Source organism: Jaculus jaculus, chromosome 4 (genome assembly GCF_020740685.1).
Source record: "Jaculus jaculus isolate mJacJac1 chromosome 4, mJacJac1.mat.Y.cur, whole genome shotgun sequence".
Taxonomy (NCBI): domain Eukaryota; kingdom Metazoa; phylum Chordata; class Mammalia; order Rodentia; family Dipodidae; genus Jaculus; species Jaculus jaculus.
Window position 1 is genome coordinate 77976556 of NC_059105.1, and position 20008 is coordinate 77996563.

Sequence of the window (20008 nt, forward strand, 5' to 3'; positions counted from 1 at the left end):
CTCTAGGTTTGGCTTTGTGTCCATATAATCACAGAGTTGACTTTTTTTATGGAAAGTTTTTCTTTCACCGCCTATTATGAGGGATACTTTTGCTGGGTAAAATAGCCTGGGTTGGAAGCCATAGTTTTTCAGATGTTCAAGTGTTCCACTCCAGGCCATTCTGTCTTTCAGGGTTTCCATTGAGAAATCTGATGTTATTCTAGTGATATTGCCTTTGTATGTTGTGAATTGCTTCTCTCTTGCTGCTTTTAACACTCTCTTTGGTTTCATTGTTAAGTGTTTTAACTATGTTGTGCCTTGGAGAGTTTCTTCTTTGGTCCTGTCTGTTTGGTGTTTTGTGGGCTTCTTGTATCTGGATGGGCCTCTCTTTGCAAGATTCAGAACATTTTCTTCAATAATTTTGTTGAGTATGTTCTCTATGCCTCTGGTATACCCATGATTCAGATGTTTGGCCATTTTAGGGTGTCCCACAGTTCCCTCATATTCTATTCACTTAATTTTTTTGAACTTAGCAAAGTTTTTGGCCTCCTGATCAATTTCTTCTGTCTTATTTTCCAGGTCAGAGGTTCTGTCTTCCACTTGATTATGTTGGTGAGTGGTTCAAGAAAGGTTTTGATAATTTCTATTTGATTTTTGTTTTCTGTTGTGCTTTTTATCATCTTCATCTCTTTCTTGAGGTAAAATTTCAATTCAAGTTCTGATTTTCTTGATGCTTCCTATAGTTCATTCCTGGTTTTGATCAAGTCTTCATTAAGCTCAATCAAATGGTTGTTGAGGTCTTCCATTTCTCGACTTACCTTCAATTTATTCATATCTCTTTGGAGGATTCTAACATTTTGTTCAATTAAGTTCAACCTACTGTCAAAGGCTGAATGCCCTAGGAGACAATTTTGTTCAATTTCATTAATATGATTGTTGGTTATTTAATAGTTTGCTTCAAGTTCAGTGATTTTTTTTTTTTTTTTGAGGTAGGGTCTCACTCTAGCTCAGACTATCCTGGAATTCACTCTGTAGTCTCAGGTGGCCTTGAACTCACTGATTCTCCTACCTCTGCCTCCCGAGTACTGGGATTAAAGGCATGCACCACTACACCTGGCTCGATGATTTTCTTTTTAATCAGGGTCTCATTGGTTGTTGTGTTTTCATTTTTGGAATGGGTTCATATTGATTTCTCTGGAGTCTTCCATAGTAGGAATAGGCATCCTTAGCAGAGATCTCTCAGTTTTCTGACTTTTGTTGGCTTTTTTGCATTATTGTCTACCCATTATAGGAAGACTCTTTATTTTATTGAGGAGAAAGCAAGTTTTTGTCCTTTTGTCCTTTCACCCTCTGCCTCAGGTGAACAGGGATGTTGGTACCTAGTGGTCAGTCAGGATACCACAGTAAAAGGCCTAATTCCACAATTCAGACAGGGACCAGACCTCCCCAACAAGACACAATGGGACCTACCAGGACCAGGGAATTAGGAGGAGAAAAGGAACAGGGATTTGGCTTGCTTGGTGCTTTGCCCTTCAGGAAACAGACCAGTGCAGGTAACCCAGACTGGGGATGTAGGGGGAGCCCAGATACAGAGGTCTGGCCTACCCACTCCAGGCCTCCAAGCCTGCCCACACTCTGACAGTGCAAGGAACTCATACCCTGGAGGTGATAGGAGCCCAGAATAGATATGGCCTACTCCCTCTAGACCACTGTGCCTGCCCAAAGATTGATCCTGCAAGGAACTCAGACACAGGAAATCAATATTAACTCTTGATATCAATGGCTTCTATGCCTCATCCAAAAGACACAGGTTTAGAGACTAGGTTAAAAATCAGGATCCTTCGATTTGTTGCTGCCAAGAAACTCACCTTTCCACAAAAGATGGACACTATCTTAAAGAGAAAGGTTGGGAAATGATGTTTCAAGCAAATGGACCTATAAAAAAGGAGGTGTCACTATCCTAATATCTGACAGGGTAAACTTCAGATCTACATTAGGTAGGAAAGATCAGGAAGGTCACTTTATAATGATTATAGGAACCTTGAAAAGGAAGACATTATAATTCTAAACTTATATGCACCTAACATGGGGGCTCCCAATTTCATCAAACAAACACTATTAGAACTAAGGTCACAGATAACACCAAACACAATTGTAGTGGGTGACTTCAACACCGCACTCTCATCAGTTGACAGGTCATCCCAGCAAAAAACAAACAGAGACATATCTGAATTAAATGCAGTCATAGAACAAATGGACTTAACAGTTATCTACAGAACATTTCACCCAAATATTGCAGAAAACACATTTTTCTCAGCAGCACATAGAACATTCTGCAAAATAGATCTGCAAATCTTAACAAATACAGGAAAATTTAAATAATTCCTTGCTCTCTATCTGATTACAAGGAGATTAAACTACAAATCAATAGCAAGAAAAGCTATAGAGCATACACACTCATGGAAACTAAACAATACACCTATAAATGATGAATAGGTCAATTAAGAAGTCAAGAAGGAAATCACAAAATTTATATACTCAAATGATAATGAGAACACAACATATGAAAACCTTTGGGACATAATGAAGGCAGTCCTAAGAGGAAAAATTATAGCTTTAAGTGCCTATATTAAGAAAATCAGAAAGGTCACAAGTAAACAACTTATTGCTTCACCTTCACACCTTGGTAAAAGAAGAACAAGGGAAACCAAAAATCAGTAAATGGGAAGAAATAATAAAATTAGGGTAGAAATTAATTAAATAGAAACAAAAAAATCTAAAGACTCAATTAAACAAAAGGCTGGTTCTTTGAAAAAATAAACAAGATTAATAAACCCTTGGCAAATATAACCACAAGAAAGAGAGAAGAGACAAAAATTATAAAATTAAAGATGAAAAAGGCACCATTACAAGAGATACCAAGGAAAATTATAAAGATATACTTTAAATATATATATCTAAGTTAGAAAATATAAAAGAAATGGATGATTTCCTTGATTCATATGACCTACCTAAATTAAATCAAAATGAATAGACCTATAACAAGTATAGAAATGCAATCAGTTATAAAAAGTCTCCCAACTAAAAATTTCAGGCCCAGATGGATTCACTGGTGAATTTTACCAGATGATCATGGAAGAACTAACACCACTGCTTCTCAGACTTTCCCATAAAATTGAAATGGAAGGAATCCTACCAAACTATTTCAATGAAGCAAGAATCACGCTGATACCAAAACCAGACAAAGACAGAACAAAAAAAGAAATTTACAGACCAATCTCCCTCATGAACATAGATGCTAAAATTCTCAATAAAATATTGAAAAACAGAATACAAGAATATACCAGAAAGGTCATTCACCCTGAACCAAGTAGGTTTTATCTCAGAGACGCAAGGAAGGTTCAACATATACAAATTGATAAATGTAATACATAATGGAAATGGACTGAAGGACTAAAATCACATGATCATCTCATTCGATGCAGAAAAAGCACATGAAAAAAATCTAACATCCACTCATAGTAAAAGTCCTACAGAAACTGAGAATAGAAGGAACATAGTAAAGGTATTTATGACAAACGTACAGCTAACATAATACTAAATGGGGAAAAACTTGAGGCTTTTCCACTAAAATCAGGAATAAGACAAGGGTGTCCACTATCCCCATATTTATTTAATATAGTACTGGAAGTCTTAGCCATAGCAATAATGTAAGAGAAAACATAAAAAGGATATAAACTGGAAAGGAAGAGATCATTCTATACATAAAGGACCCTAAAGACTCTACCACCAAACTGTTAGAGCTGGTAAACACTTATAGAAATGTAGCAGGATACAAAATAAACAAACAAAAATCAGTAGCCATTCCTATATGCTAACAACAATCACCCAGAGGATAGAATCAGAGAATCACTCCCATTCCCAACTGCATCAATAATAAATAAATAAATAAAGTACCTTGTAATAAACCTAGCCAAGGAAGTGAAGGATCTCTACGATGAGAACTTTAAAACACTCAAGTGGAAATTGCAGAAGACACTAGGAAATGGAGAAACATTCCTTATTCTTGGACTGGAAGAATCAAAATTGTGAAAAATAGCAAATCTTACCAAAAGCAATCTATACGTTAATGCAATTCCCATCAAAAGTCAATGGCATTCTTCATAGAAATAGAAAAAACAATCCTAAAACTTACTTGGAAGTACAAAAAACCCTCAAATATCTAAAACAATTAAAAAAAAAAAAAAAAAATGAGGCTTGTGGTATCACAAAACCTGATTTTAACCTATATACAGAGCAATAATAACAAGGACAGCATAGTAATGGCACAAAAACAGACATGTAGATCAATGGAACTTAATAGAGGATCTAGATGTAAGTCCAGATAGCTATTGCCACCTGATCTTCAAAAAAATATGCCAAAAATACTCACTGGAGAAAAAATATCATCTTCAGCAAATAATACTGGGAAAACTGAATATGTATCTGTAGAAGGATGAAAATAGGTCCTTATCTCTCTGCATGCACAAGAATTAAGTCCAAGTGGATCAAAGACCTCAATATCAGACCCAAAACTCTGAAGCTGCTAGAAATAGAAGTAGGGGAAACCCTTCAACATACTGGTATTGGCAAAGACTTTCTGAATATAACCTCAGTTGCTCAAAAAATAAAACCACTGAACAACTACAGGGACCTCATGAAATTACAAAGCTTTTGTACAACAATGGACACTATTAATAGAGCTATTCATCTGACAGAGGATTACTATTCAAGACATACAAAGGACTCAAAAAACTAAATAATAAGAAATCAAACAATCCAATTAATAATGGACTATGGAATTAAACAGCGAGTTCTCAAAAGAAGATATACAGATGGCATACAAACATCTAAAAAAATGTTATACATCCCAAGCCATCAGGGAAAGGCAAATTAAAACTATTTTGAGATATTATCTCACCCCTGTCAGAATGGCTACCATCATGAAAACAAATGACAATAAATGTTGGTGAGGATGAGGGAAAAGAAGAACCCTTCTACACTGTTGGTGGGAATGCAATCTGGCCTAGCCATTGTGGAAATCAGTGTGGAATTTCCTGAGACAGCTAAAAATAGATTTACCATATGACCCAGCTATACCACTCCTAGGCATATATCCTAAGGACTTATCTCACTACCTTAGAGATACCTGCTCACCCATGTTTATTGATGCTCTATTCACAATAGCTAGGAAATGGAACCAGCCTTGATGTCCCTCAACTGATGAGTGGATAACGAAGATGTGGCACATTTGCACAATGGAGTTCTACTCAGAGGTAAAGATTAAATTATGAAATTTGCAGGAAAATGGATGGATCTGGAAAGGATTATACTTAGTGAGGTAACCCGGGCCTAGAAAGCCAAACATCACATGTTCTCTCTCATATGTGGATCCTAGCTACAAATGATTGGACTTCTGTGTGAGTTGGAATAAAGCTCAGGAGCAGAGGCCAGTAAGCTAGAAAGGGGGTATAAAGGAAATAGAAAGGGAAGGAGAAGGGACTTAATAGTATGGTACTGTATATATGTAAGTACAAGAACAGATTAATGGGGGTGGAAAGGCCTAAGTGAGGTCAAGGGAAGAGAATGAGTAAAGGAAAGTGGGGGAAGGGAGGGTTACAATAACCATGGGTTATTGTCTACAATTATGGAAGTTGTCAATAAAAAAATAAATTTAAAAAACAATAACACAGTGGCAGCTCTTGTACCAATGCTGATTTAAAGACTATTTCTCATAAGTTATTGTTACTTCCTACCTTAACATATCTAAAGTATGACTCTAACAAAATACAATATTAGTATATAGGAATACTCTTCAGTAATGCAGTGAATCAAATAGGTTCAACATTCAACTTGTCAACTCATAGGAAAATGTACTACAACACCTAACAGTTATATTTTTTGATTAGATATGAATTTTTATTTGCAGAAATACCTACATAAAATTTAAGTCTCTGAAAGAATGAAATTTATTCAAAGGTAAAGTTGTATAATGGTCTTAGTATGTCAAATGACATTTCCAATTCCCTCTCTTCTTTTTAAGGTGAATTTGTTTTATCTCTAATGAAATTTTTCCTGTTTTGAAACTAAGACCCAATCCTTCCCATAAAGCTTTGTGTTATGAGCTCATTTGTTAGCATTAAACCTGTGCTATTGTATTTGCGCCTTTCTTTTTATACATGTAACCTCCAAATGCATAACATTTCCCTTGAAGTTCTATTACGCTAGTTCCCATTTACAGACTCATTTCCTAATATTCATGTATGTGTTTATCTCTTCCTTAGTTTATACATTCTTTTGGAGAACAGAACAGAAAGGATTGTTAATTTGTATATATCATGTTTGCTGAATAGAATGTGGAAGGCCCAGGAGCAGGGGGGATTGTTCAGTGCTTAAGAGCACTTGCCACCTTGTGTGCACACACCATAAGAAGTGGATAACTCCAGGATAAGAGAAAAGACTCCATCTTAAGGAAACATGCAGATAAGCAATGGAGCCTGATGTTCTCCTCTGGCCTCTGTATATGTGCACACAAAGCACTGGCATCTTTACATAATGCATATAACACACACACACACCACACACACACACTACAGATTATAAGCTCAAAAAAATGGAAGCCTGATATGTATATTATAGAATTCTTGAAGGTACAAATTGTTTTTGTATGATTCTTTAAACTCATAGAATTCAGTGCATGTAAGTGCTCAATAAAACCTTTCTTAATTGTGACAATATCCACCTTAAATTTATGAGAACATAGTCTCTAATGTTACAACTAAATTCGCAATGTTCTCTTTCTAAGGAAGTAAGATTTGACTTCAATATATTGAATTTACTTTTGTTTCTTTTTTTTTTTTTTTCCGAGGTAGGGTTTCACTCTAGCCCATAGTCTCAGGGTGGCCTCGAACTCACAGCAATCCTCCTACCTCTGCCTCCCGAGTGCTAGGATCAAAGACATACGCCACCACTCCCGGCTTGAATGTACTTTTGATCTTCTTAATGTACAATGAAACATACTCATTTCTCACTATGTAATATCTGTGTTAATTAAACATGTACATATTTAGTCTCTGTATCCATATAAAATCAAATTAATATCCACATTATATTATAGGCTATCATTTAGCCATCACCTTTTCCAATGTTTAAGAAAATCCATTCTGTGGTACTAATCTCAGATTTTTTTAGTACTCAAATAGCTTCATCTGAAAATTATTCCATAATTTTGCTGAACTAAGAAGACTTGTTACTTTGATAGGAATTTTAAATTAATTTTGAGCGAATGATGACACATGCCTATAACCCTCATACTCATAAATATGAGGCAAGAGGATCACAGGCTTAGGGACAACCTGACTCATGAAAGTTCAAGGCCACCTGAATAACAGTCTCAACAAAATGATTCTAAAGATCACTATATACCACAACTCCACTGCCTTCTCCAGAAAACAATAATGTTTAAAGAAGTCTGTGAGCCAAGGGTGCTCAGAAAATGGTCTGCCAGAACAAAAAGAGTCTGAATAAAAAGACTAAATGGAAATGCAGCAAAAGGAAGGGTGGAAGGTCCAAATACACATTTGCTTTACCTTATGACTCTGCCAAGAACCTGCTGTGCTTAGTGCATATTTGTCTTGACTGCTAGAGTCTTGAATTAATGAGCAGAAATTGGTGGTACCAAAAAGGAAATATACTAAAACACATGACAAGGCCTTACTTTTGAGAGTGGGTTGATAACCAGTAACCACTTCATGGTCATGAATGAAAAAGTTTATTTTCTAAATATTATGATTTCTAAATCCTAATTACTAGATAACTAATAATCTTCACATATTTTCATGATTTTATGATTAATGAAAATCAGTCACTACATTATAGTATCAAAATTATAAGTATGCTTTTGGTGCCTGTATATGTGTTTGTGCATGTGAATTTTCATATGTGTAGGTATATTTGGAGATAGACACACACACACACCAGTCTTCACTTCCAGAACTGGGATTGCACACATGAACCACCACACCTGGCTTTTTTATGTGGATATTGGGATCAAATGTAGACCCTGACAGCAAACACTTTACCAGCTGAGGCAACTCCCCAGCTTTAAATTTAACTTATGCTTTATCTGTAAGTCAAAGAATGAAGCAAATATAAAAGCACCAAGATGGATGCTTTAGTGTATTAATACCCAATTAAAAATATTTCCTTTGAACCAAATAAAGTCATAAAACTCAATTTGTTTAAACACACTATAAAATGCAAAGTAGTTTTACCTAATAAATTTGAAGAACTAACAAGCAAAGATAATGTAATCATTTGCAATCTTCACTGTCATCCTTAGAATTACTGGATTTCATACTCTACATATGATATCCATTTAGAGACTATATTTGAAGTTCAACCACTGTACCAGGAAATATTTTTCACACAAACACCCAGAAAGACTATAAAATTACATTATAATGGACAACAAAATATCTTTATGTTAAAAAAATGAAAATGAAATTAATGCCTAATACTTCTAATGTAGAATTTTCAATCTCAGTTCCAGATAAGATAAAGGATAGTTTTTCCTTGATGCCACTATTTAGGTTTTACTTTGAAAACAAAACTTTTTTAAAAGTTATTAATTATTTTACTTTTATATCCATGTTCTTATAATTTTATCACTGAATAAAATAATTACACATATGTTTATGTATAAGTAACAAATATAAATAAATTGTTGAAAGGATAAACATTGCTTTACCATGTTTCTTAATGTGTAGACAGTACCAAATATGCTGGAGAGAAAAGTAAGCCAGAGGACACACAACTCTTTCCTCTAGCTTACCTTTGTCCACCTTGTTATTAGAGACTAACTCCTTTATCCCTAAAACCTTGTGCCTTATTATAAAGTCCTTGCTTGTCCATTCTCATCACCATACCATATCCTTCTGAAAGGCAGGTATGGTGCCTTTCTTGATCCTCTCCAGCAGATGTCTGATAGTTACTAGATGAAAGAATATGTCCCTGCTGTGGTGGAACTTCCAAAAGACTTATTATTAATAATGATATCTGTCACCATACAATATTAAGAATAACATTCTTTATAAACTTAATCATTTTCTATTTAATAGCCTTCTTTGGAAATATTTGGGTTGTTCTTCACTTTTCTTATTAGAGAAAATTAACTAGTGGCCTTTTGTCATTTTAGCCTGTGCAATTATTTTTATACCTTGGAAATTGAGATAATTCTTGCTTTCTGCATAAATGTATTTAGTATTATTTAAAGTTATTGTAGATGATAGCTAGAATGTCATGGAAAAAATAGAAAATTGGTTATTGCATAGTGGTTAAAATACAGTTAAACCAAAGTGCTTGAGATCAAATAAAGACTTTACCACTTAGGATTTGTGCAAACTAAAATTATTTGGTCTTGTTGAAATTCAATTTCTACATTCCTAATTAGGTTTGATAAAGTCGCATAATTCCAAATCATTGTGATAATTATAAAAGGCAGTATACACTTAGCCCAGAGTCTTAAATACAGTAAATACTCAACTATTGGTAATTACTGTTACTTTTTACCTGATCTATCCAGAATTAATTAAAAGAACCATTAACTAACTAAATAAATAAATAAATCCTGGCTGATATTCATACTGAAGCTAGCAAAATTGTGTTGCCCAGGTTATAAGTATCTTAATTTCAACTTAATGCCTGCTGCAATTAGCCTGTCGAGGGAATGTTTCTCTATGGAGTCCATATGCAAATGCTGCTTAGTGCATGTCATGTCATGAGACCCTCTCTATTGGCTTCGTATTGTTCCCTCATCCCCCAAGTCTTGCTAGACAGCCTGACTTCTGGCCTCTTGTTACATTTCAAAATCAGCATCTCTAGGTAATAACTGCTGTTTCTTATGAGCTTCATGAAGAACTCTGACACAACATTTATTTTAAATATTCTGATGGGCTGGAGAGATAGCTTAGTCATTAAGGTGCCCACCTGCAAAGCCAAAAGACTTTGGTTCAACTCCCCAGGACCCACGTTAGCCAGATGCACAAGGGGGCACACACATCTGGAGTTCATTTGCAGTGGCTGGAGGCCCTGGCGTGCCCATTCTCTCTCCTTCACTCTATCTGCCTTTTTCTCTCTTTGTTGCTCTCAAATAAATAAATAAAAATAACAAAAAATTTTAATTATTATTCTAAGCATTCAGCCTAAATTTGTGACAATCCACTAGCCATGTCTTTCAATAATTATAGAAAAAGGACACACAATGAAACATGTCATTTTACTTATTAAGCTCCTCTTAATCAAGAATTTTTAATCCCTAAAAACTATGAGATAGGTATTATTTTTACATTTTACAGTTAAAGAAATTGCTCAAGCAGATCATTTATCCTGTTTAAGATCATACATTTAATTAAATGACAAGATGTTTCCCCTTTTCTTACTTAAAAACATTACACCAAGATTAATATTACCCTCTTCTTTCAAGCCCTTAATTCAAGAGCTTCATGAGGCACAAAGAGAGGATGACCTGGCTTTCTACCTTTATCTGAGACTATGTCCTTCACTATCTCTTCAAAACTTTTTCTCAGAAACTTTTCTGGATGAGAAGAACAGAAAAGAGAACAGGGAGAATTTAAACAGACTAAAAGGAGGGATAAAGTAAACTCACTTTGATCATATAGAAAAAAATGGTCATACTAACCATAGGTAGCAAAAATTCCAAATGTCTGTTAACAGGTAAATTTAAGCGAAATTTGAAATATTTGTACGTTAGAATATTATTCTGCCTCAAAAAGAAATAGAAATCTAATGCATGCCACAGCATAAATGAATCTTGAAAATATTAGGCTAACTCAAATAAAAGTATTTCCATTGTTTAGATTACAATCTAACTGGGTGTGGTGGTGCAGGTCTTTAATCTCAGCACTTGGGAGGCAGAGGTAGGAGGATCTCCATGAGTTTGAGGATACCCTGAGACTACATAGTGAATTCCAGGTCAGACTGAGCTAGAGCGAGATCCTACCTCAAAAGAGAGAGAGATTAGATTAGATTACAATCTAGCAGGGGGCTTGGGCATTAATATATTTTCACAAACTATTTATAAATTAAAGAACTTTCAAGATGATTGGCTCATTGACAAAGAAAGACTTGGAAGATGTAGAGGTCAGATAAGATTTCAGTTTATTATCCCTGTTGAATCCATAATATTGGATTATAATCTTAAAGCCACACTGCAAAATCACATTTTTACGTTTTAAAAATATTGTTATTTATCTGCAAGCAGGGAGGGATAGAAGAGAGACAGGGAGGAAAAGAGAGAAAATGGGCACACCAGCGCCTCCAGCCACCGCAAAGGTACTCCAAATACATGTGCCACTGTGCATCTGGGTTTATGTGGTTACTGGGGAACCAAACCCAGTTTTTTAGGCTTTGAAGGCAAGTGCCTTAACTGCTAAGCCATCTCTCGAGCTCCAAAATCACATTTTCAATAATTCTTTTTTTTTTTTTTTTTTTTTTGCTTTTTAAGGTAGGATCTCACTCTAGCTCAGGCTGATCTGGAATTCATTATGTACTCTCAGGGTGGCTTCAAACTCATGGCAATCCTCCTACCTATGCCTCCCAGGTGCTAGGATTAAAGGTGTACTACACTCCAAAAACATACAGAGAAAAATAAGATTCTGAAAGTAGAGACAGAGATAGGTATGACATTACAAAAATTTACAAGCGTAAGGTTGTGGAGCTTTGTATCAGCATAATTTCACTGTTTTCCTCTCACAGTAGGTCTGTATTCTTGAAATAAAAATGGAAAAATTGAGAGGAAAAAAAGATCTACAGTGATAGGACCAAATGATTAAAAATGGGTTGGGGAGATGGCTCAGTGCTTGCCCTGCAAGCATGAGAGCCTGAGACTGGCTGAATTTGATTCCCCAGCCCCTATGGAAATATCTAGGTGTGACTACACATGCCTGTAATTCCATTCCTGTGGGAAGCAGAGACCAGATATTAGCTGGGGCTTGTGAAAACTGCAGCTTCATGGTGAAAAAGACTCAATTCCAAAGAAATATGAGTGACATAGGAGGATATCTGATATTCTCCTCTGACTTCCATACATTTTCATGCCCATGGGCATACACAATACATACTAACACACATACACACAAAGAAGAACTCTTACACGTTAGTAGGGGAAATATAGGAATAATTATGAATTCCCTACAAACCAAAGAGTCATATGGCCATTGGCATTCAATGGATTAAAGTGATTCCTAAAGAAAGTAGCTCTTAAGAACAAGAAGCTTGTTCAATCAGAGTGAATGCAAGGATCAAAGTAACTCAGTATTTTATCTAACAGTGGGTCAGCCATGTTTGTAAATGGAGAGAATTAAGGCTGAAAATCTGAGATAATTAATGAAAGGCATACTGGACTAAGCTCAGAGGATTCAGAATGAACAAGTATTGTTACACTAGCTAACTTGGTTCTAATTGCTAAAGTGAATATAATTGATAGATTCTTGTTTCAGAATTCTGTGAGTGTCTCATCTACATGGATTAATGCCACATGATGATTAAGTCTTTAGCAGTTCACCGGCTGCTGAAGTGGTGACAATGAGAAATTAGATGAGTCATGAGCATAAATGTTGGCAGCCAGCTGCAGAGAAAGAAGACTGTGAGTCTGCTATGTTTCCTATGATAGTCATAAATAGATTAAGGTGGATGGTAAGTGATAGTGAGGATTTGAAATAAGTGGCATTGATTTCAAGCAAGATGAAGAAGAGAAAAGGCTGAATTTTATATTCTTTAAGGACACATTGTTTCTTTAAGAAAAGCAATGCTTCTTAAAGAAAGACTGGCCTAGTACTCCTGGCTTCTTATTGAACTGAGCAGAACTGAGAAAATGAAGTGTTGCACAGTCTATTACCATTACATTAATTTGTCCTTTCAAATATTAACCATGTCTTTTGATTGCAGTATATCTGCACTGTCATTACCATTGTTTAAGTTCCCATATTTTCACATAGTTTATCATGAAGGCCTTCCAGATGATTTAATTGACTCCAATCTGTTCTTTAAAATAAGTTATAGATTGCTATTAAAATAATATCTCTTATTAATTTTACAATGCATACATATATAAAAATATTATAAAACACAAAATATTTGGTGATTATACGTTAATAAAGCAGAAATAATTAAATACTATTCCTTAAAAATTGTTTTCATCATATCCCGCTCCCATTTAAAGACCTGTAATAACTTTCTTGCCATTGATATCAGACCCCTCAAGCAACCATCCTGGCCACCAAGCTACATACCAGCTTTGTTTCTGTGCTACTTTCAGGCTCCATGGATCTGAGCCAGGTACCTCTCACCTATCCCATGCATAAGCTTTCATTCCTCCCTCCCTCCCTTTCCCCAACACCAGAACTACTGTTCCATCCCTCTGCCCCACTATGTCACAGGGACAACATCATCCCATCCCCCTGCCTCAGCACACCAGCAAGACTATGCCATCCCATACTCCTGCCCAGCCACACCACTAGAACTGTGCCATTCTATCACCCCATCCCACCATGCCACTCAGTTGGCACCATCCCATTCTGTTCACCCTGCCCCCACTCTACCACCCACCAACTGGTCAGTGCCTTTTTATCCCTCTGCCTTTCCACCTGCCTCTAAGACCACACAATTTCCAGGCTCCTCTCCCTGCCCTGCCACCAGGTCTCCCAGAAGCCACCAGGGCCAGAATGACTCCTCCCACCTGAACAAACAGGTCCCCTTTTCATCAAAAGCTTAATCTAGTCAAATATAAAAGGCAACAATCACTGAAGACACTTTAAACATAAACTAAAGCTTTCTCCTGAACTAAATAAGATTCTCACACTGTGATGGGCAGAATACAGTGCAAAAGAAACAACAGGAAACATCAAATAGAAGGAATCCCTACAAGGTTGCCTACTCCCACAGTGGAAGTCTCTAATCAAAATATAGAAGAGACAACAGGATCAGAACCCCCAAATTGAAGACACAAGATATATGACCCTGACCAAGCAATTGAAAGAACTTGCAGAAAATCAACAAGAGAACAAAAATTGTGTGAATACTGTCCTCACTAGGTTTGACCTAATTGAAAAAAACCAGAGATTTCCAAAGAGAGTTAAGTGTACTGAAAGAGAGCCAAAAAACAAACAAAAAAAAAAAAAAAAAAAAAAACAAAGAGGACCTCAATAATAATCTGGCTAAGCTCAAAGAAGACATAAATGCAAGGATCAATTCCAAGAAGCATTAACAAAATCAAAACATGATCTGAAAAGGGACTCAACAGAGGGATTGATACTATACAGAAAAAGGTAATAGAAAACACAAAACAAATTGAACAAGTCCAGACCTCTCCAGAAACCCTCAAGAACAGAGTAAGTCATGAGAAGGCTAGAACCTCAGAACTGTAAGACGACAGAGAAAAAAACAGTTTGCAAGTCTAAAAACTTGAATAATTTCAAAATTTTTGTGAAAAGAACAAAAAGGAACTCTGAGATACCCCTAAATGTCCCAATATTTGGTATTCCAGAAGGGGAAGAAAATCAGACCAAAGGCATGGAGAACTTATTAAACAAAATTATTGAAAAAACTTTCTCACCTTCTCAAAAGAGAGTCCCATCAAGCTGTAAGAAGCTAACAGACAGGACCAAAGGAGAAACTCTCCAAGACATATTATCATTAAGACTCTAAACAACAAAAACAAAAATAAAGTCCTAAAAGCAACAAGAGAAAACAAACACATTACATATAAAGAAAATCCCATCAGAATTACCTCATACTTTTCAACAGAAACCCTGAAAGCCAGAAGGGCCTGGAATGGAACACTACAAAGGCTAAGAACCTATGGCTTACACCCCAAACTACTGTACTCAGAAAAAATATCCCTCATAATCTATGGTGAAAGAAAACCTTTCCACCATAAAATCTGCTCTACAACTATATGAACACAAGCTAAACCTACAGAGAGTACTTGATGGAATTCTACACATAGAAGAGTCAAACAACAAATCTCAAGAGCCTACAAGAAGCAGACCACAATAACCAGAGCTAGAGAAGGCTCAAAAAACTACAGAATCCAAGAAAACACCAAGCCCCATAAAGCACCACAGCATGGCAGGGATTAAATCAAACTCAGTTATTAGCCTAAATATTAATGGCCTTAATTCACCCATCAACAGACACAAGTTAACAGGATGAATCAGAAAAATGGACCCCTTAATCTGCTATTTTCAAGAAACCCACCTCACCACTAAAGACAGATACCTCCTCAGAGTGAAAGGGTGGAAAATGATATTCCAAGTGAAAAGAAATAAGAAACAAGCAGGTGTAGCTATACTAATATTGGATAAAATAGACTTCAAACCAAAAGTAATCAAAAAAGACAACGAAGGCCACTTCTTACTCATCAAGGGAATGATCCAACAAGAGGATGTCACAATGATCAATCATATGTACCCAATACAGGTGCATCACAATTCATAAAACAAAACCTACTTAACAACAAAACAGAAATGAACATGAACACCATCATAGTTGGGGACATCAATACTCCATTACCATCAATAGATAGATCATGCAAACAGAAAATCAACAGGGAAGTAATAGAGCTCAATAACACCATGGATCAACTAGACCTAATGGATTACTACAGAACATTTTACCCCAAATCTACCGAATACACATTCTTTGCAGCAGTCATTACACCATCTCCAAAATAGATCATATGTTGGGCCATAAAGCCTGCTTCTATATATTTAGGAAAATCAACATAATTTCCTTCATGATATCAGACCATAATGCAGTAAAGCTGAAAATTAACAACAAGAGATTCACCAAGAAATCCATCAGGTCCTGGAGATTGAACAACATGGTTTTAAACAATAAATGGATAGTGGATGAAACGAAAAGGGAAATTATAAAATTCCTAGATTTGAGTGACAATGAGAACACATCATACTAAAACTTATGGGACACAAAGAAGGAAGTTCTTAGGGGAAATTTCATAACACTAAATACCTTCATAACAAAGACAGAGAGATCCCAAATCAATAACTTAACATCTATCTACAGACATTGGAAAACAAGAAGAATCGAACCCAAGAAGTTACAGACAGAAAGAACTAATCAATATGAAAGCATAAAATAATGAATTGGAAACTAAGAAAATTTAAGCAAAGAGCTGGTTCTTTGAAACAATAAACAAGATTAATAAATCCATGGCCAATTTGGTCAAGAAAAAAAAAAAGATGCTTCAAATTAACAAAATTAGAAATGAAAAAGGAGAGATCACAACAGACATAAGTGAAATTGGAAGAATCATCAGAACTTCGAAAAACTCTATTCCACAAAACTGGATAATATAGAAGAAATAGACAAATTCCTAGACACATACCACATCCCAAAACTAAACTCACAGCAAATTTATCTCTTAAACAAATCTATCACCTCCATCAAGATTGAAAAGGTAATCAAAAACCTCCTTAAAAGAAGAGTCCAGGACCAGATGGCATCCCAATAAAATGCTATCAAACCTTCATGGAAAAACTGAGACCAATTTTTCTCAAACTGTTCCACATAATCAGAGAACAGAGAAAGCTTCCCAACTCCTTATATGGAGCTAGTATCACCCTAATACAAAAACCAGACAGAGATACAACAAGAAAAGCAAACTATGAGCCTGGATCCCTGATGAACATAGACACAATGATCCTAAACAAAATCCTTGCAAACTGAATTCAACAACACATCAAAAGCATTATCCACCTTAATCAAAAAGGCTTTATCCCAGGAATGCAGGATTGGTTCAACATATGGAATTATGACAATGTAATATGCCACATAAATAAGCTTAATCACAAAGGCCAGAAGATTATTTCAATAGATGGAGAAAAGGTCTTTCACAGAATACATCATTTCATGATCAAAATATTGGAGAGAATAGGCATAGATGGTTTATATCTCAACATAATAAAGGCTATATATAAAGCACATAAAGCCCAAATAATACTTAATGGGGACAGATTTAAGGAATTCCCATTGAGATCAGGAATGAGAAAGGGATGTCCGTTCTCACCTCTGCTCTTCAATATAATAGTAGAAGTCCTAGCCCAATAAATAAGACAGGAGAAAGAAATAAAAGGGATACAAATTGGAAAGGAAGAAGTCAAATTAGCCCTATTTGTAGATGACATGATCCTATAAATAAGTGACCCAAGAGCCTAGATCTCAAAACTCTTAAAGGTGATTAATTCCTTCAGCAAACTAGCAGGATACAAAATCAACACACAAAAATCAGTAGCCTTTCTATATGCAAAGGGTAATCATACAGAGAAAGTAATTAGTGACATTGCCCATTTTCTATACACAAAAGTAAAATAAAATGTCCTGGAATAACACTAACAAAAGATGTGAAAGACATATGTGATTAAAACATAAAAACATTCAAGAAAGAAATTGAGGAGGACTTGAGAACATGGGAAGAACTCCCATGCTCCTGGATAGGCAGAATTAATATGGTGAAAATGTAAAATGCTACCAAAAGCAATATACAGATTTAATGAAATACCAATACAAGTCCCAGCATTATTCTTCATAGAGATAGAAAAAAAAATGATCTCAAAATTCATATGGAATGGCAGCAGGCCTGAAATAGCCTAGCATATTCTTAGAGAAAGAAACACCTCTGGAGACATCACTATACCTCATCTAAAGCTATATATTACAAACCCATAGAATCAAAAACAGCATGGTGCTGGCATAAAAGCAGGATAATAGACCAAAGGAACAGAATTGAGGATCTGGACTTTAGGTCAAATAACTACAGCCACTTGATCTTCAACTAAGGCCCTAATAATGTAGACTGGAGAAAAGACAGCATCTTCAACAAATGGTGCTGGAAAAACTGGATAACCCAGTGCAGAAAAATGAAACTAGGCCCACACATCTCACCATGCAGAAAAATCAAGTCCAAATGAATCAAACACCTCAATGTAAGACCTGAAATTCTTCTATTACTGGAAGAAAAAATAGGAGGAATTTTCCATGAGATAGGAATGGGAAAAGACTTCCTTAACAAAACCCAGTAGATTAGGAACTTAAACAACCATTCAACCATTGGGATCTCATGAAGCTGAAAGTTTTTCACAGACAAACATACCATAAGCCGAGCTAATAGATTACCCATGGAATGGGAGGAAAAAATTGCTGGCTATACAACTGACAAAGGCCTAAATTCTAGAATCTACAATAATCTACAATAAAAAAAAAAAATCAAACAACCCACACAAAGCACTGTCTGGTAGAGCTTGAATCCCATACCCTCAGGTGGCCAGTTTATATCAGGCCAGGAGACAAGACTACGTAGACTGAAAATTGACAAGAAATCTACAGAAATTTCAAACCTAAAGAACTCACTTACCACTTACTGGGTTAATGTGGCAGACCTGCAGCTCTACCATTACAAAGTCTTCCTCCCAGTGGAGGAACAAAGGACATTCACCCATATATATGACCAGTTCTTTATCCTTATTCCTTGTGATTTGGGTGATTTTATTTATTTACTTTTTTGGTTTTTATTGCTGATGAACTTGATTATTCTATTTCTTACTTATTTTTCTTCCTTCTATTTATTTCTAATTTTTTGTTCTCTTCAATTTATTTCTTATTTTTCTTCCTTTGCTTCTTTATTTCTACTGTCTTGCTTTCTTTTTCTTTACTATTTTTGCTGCTGCAAATCTTTTTTTTTTCCTTTTTACTACTGAAACTATTATTCTTGTTCATAGATGCCAATGCTCCAGCAGTCTAGCCACTCTAATTTCACATTGGTATCAATACCTAAAAGTGTACAAATGAACTTTTAGAATATTGTATCTAACACCTCCATCCCACAGAAATAGTTTTCCAAACCTGAAAAAAAATCATCTCCACAAATGCCCAAGATACAACAAAGGAACACACACGATAACTAAAGGACAACAATCCCGCTAACACACCCCCAAGCTTTCAACCCTCTTATAATGGGAAGAGAAAATGAGACAGTGTAAATTTCAGAAAAAGAATTTAGAGCTCTATTTCTAAAATCCTTTTACATAACTCAAAAAGACATATGAGTGAATTAAAAAATATTATATATTCAAGCCCTTGACAAGATAGCATGCCATGTGAATGAAAGAGTGAGTAAATTGGAGGAAATGGTGATAAGTATGTAGGGAAAATTAGCAAGGATGTTGAAATATGGAAAGAGAAGGAAGGGCTAGACAGATGACTCAGTGGTTAAGGTACTTGCTGGCAAAGCCAAAAGACACAGGATTTACTCCCCATCATCCATGTAAATTCAGATGCATAAGGTGATGCATACATCTGGAGTTTTGGAGTTCATTTGAACTAACTACAGGCCTTGTCATGCAGTCTCTCATAAATTTAAAAAAAATGAAAAAAGAAAAAAAAACAAATTATGAAAATGAAAGCAATGATTAATCAATTTTAAAATATCAGAATCTAATATTAACAAACAAGATCATGCAGAGATTGAATCTCAAAAATGAAAACAGACAATATTACAGACTCATACAAAGAAAATAAAAACATGACCAATATTTCCAAAAAAATCTCTAACAAATTAATCCCCAAAGACAAAGCCTCAGAATACAAGTAGAAGAAGCTGAGAAAAATCCAAAAGTGGCTGATTAATTATTTAATGAGCTTATAAAAGAAAAATTTTGCAAATGTAGAGAAAGAAGTAAACAACCAAACACAAGAAGCATATAGAACTCAAAACAGGCTTGTCTTTCAACCTCTGCAGGATATATCATAGTAACAATGCCAACACTTTATAGTAAAGAAACAATGTTAAAAGTTGCAAGGACAAAACATTAACTTGCATAAAAAGACAAGAATATCAAAATAACCTCAGACCTTTCTCAGCAACCCTATAAGCCATAAAAGATTGAAATAACAT

The 20008-nt window shown here is 35.4% G+C and overlaps 1 protein-coding gene across 5 annotated transcripts in view; it reads right to left on the reverse strand.

The window, feature by feature from the left end:
* Slc4a10 (solute carrier family 4 member 10) overlaps nucleotides 1-20008 on the reverse strand; it is a 362675-nt gene that overhangs the window by 261158 nt on the left and 81509 nt on the right. The window lies entirely within an intron of this gene.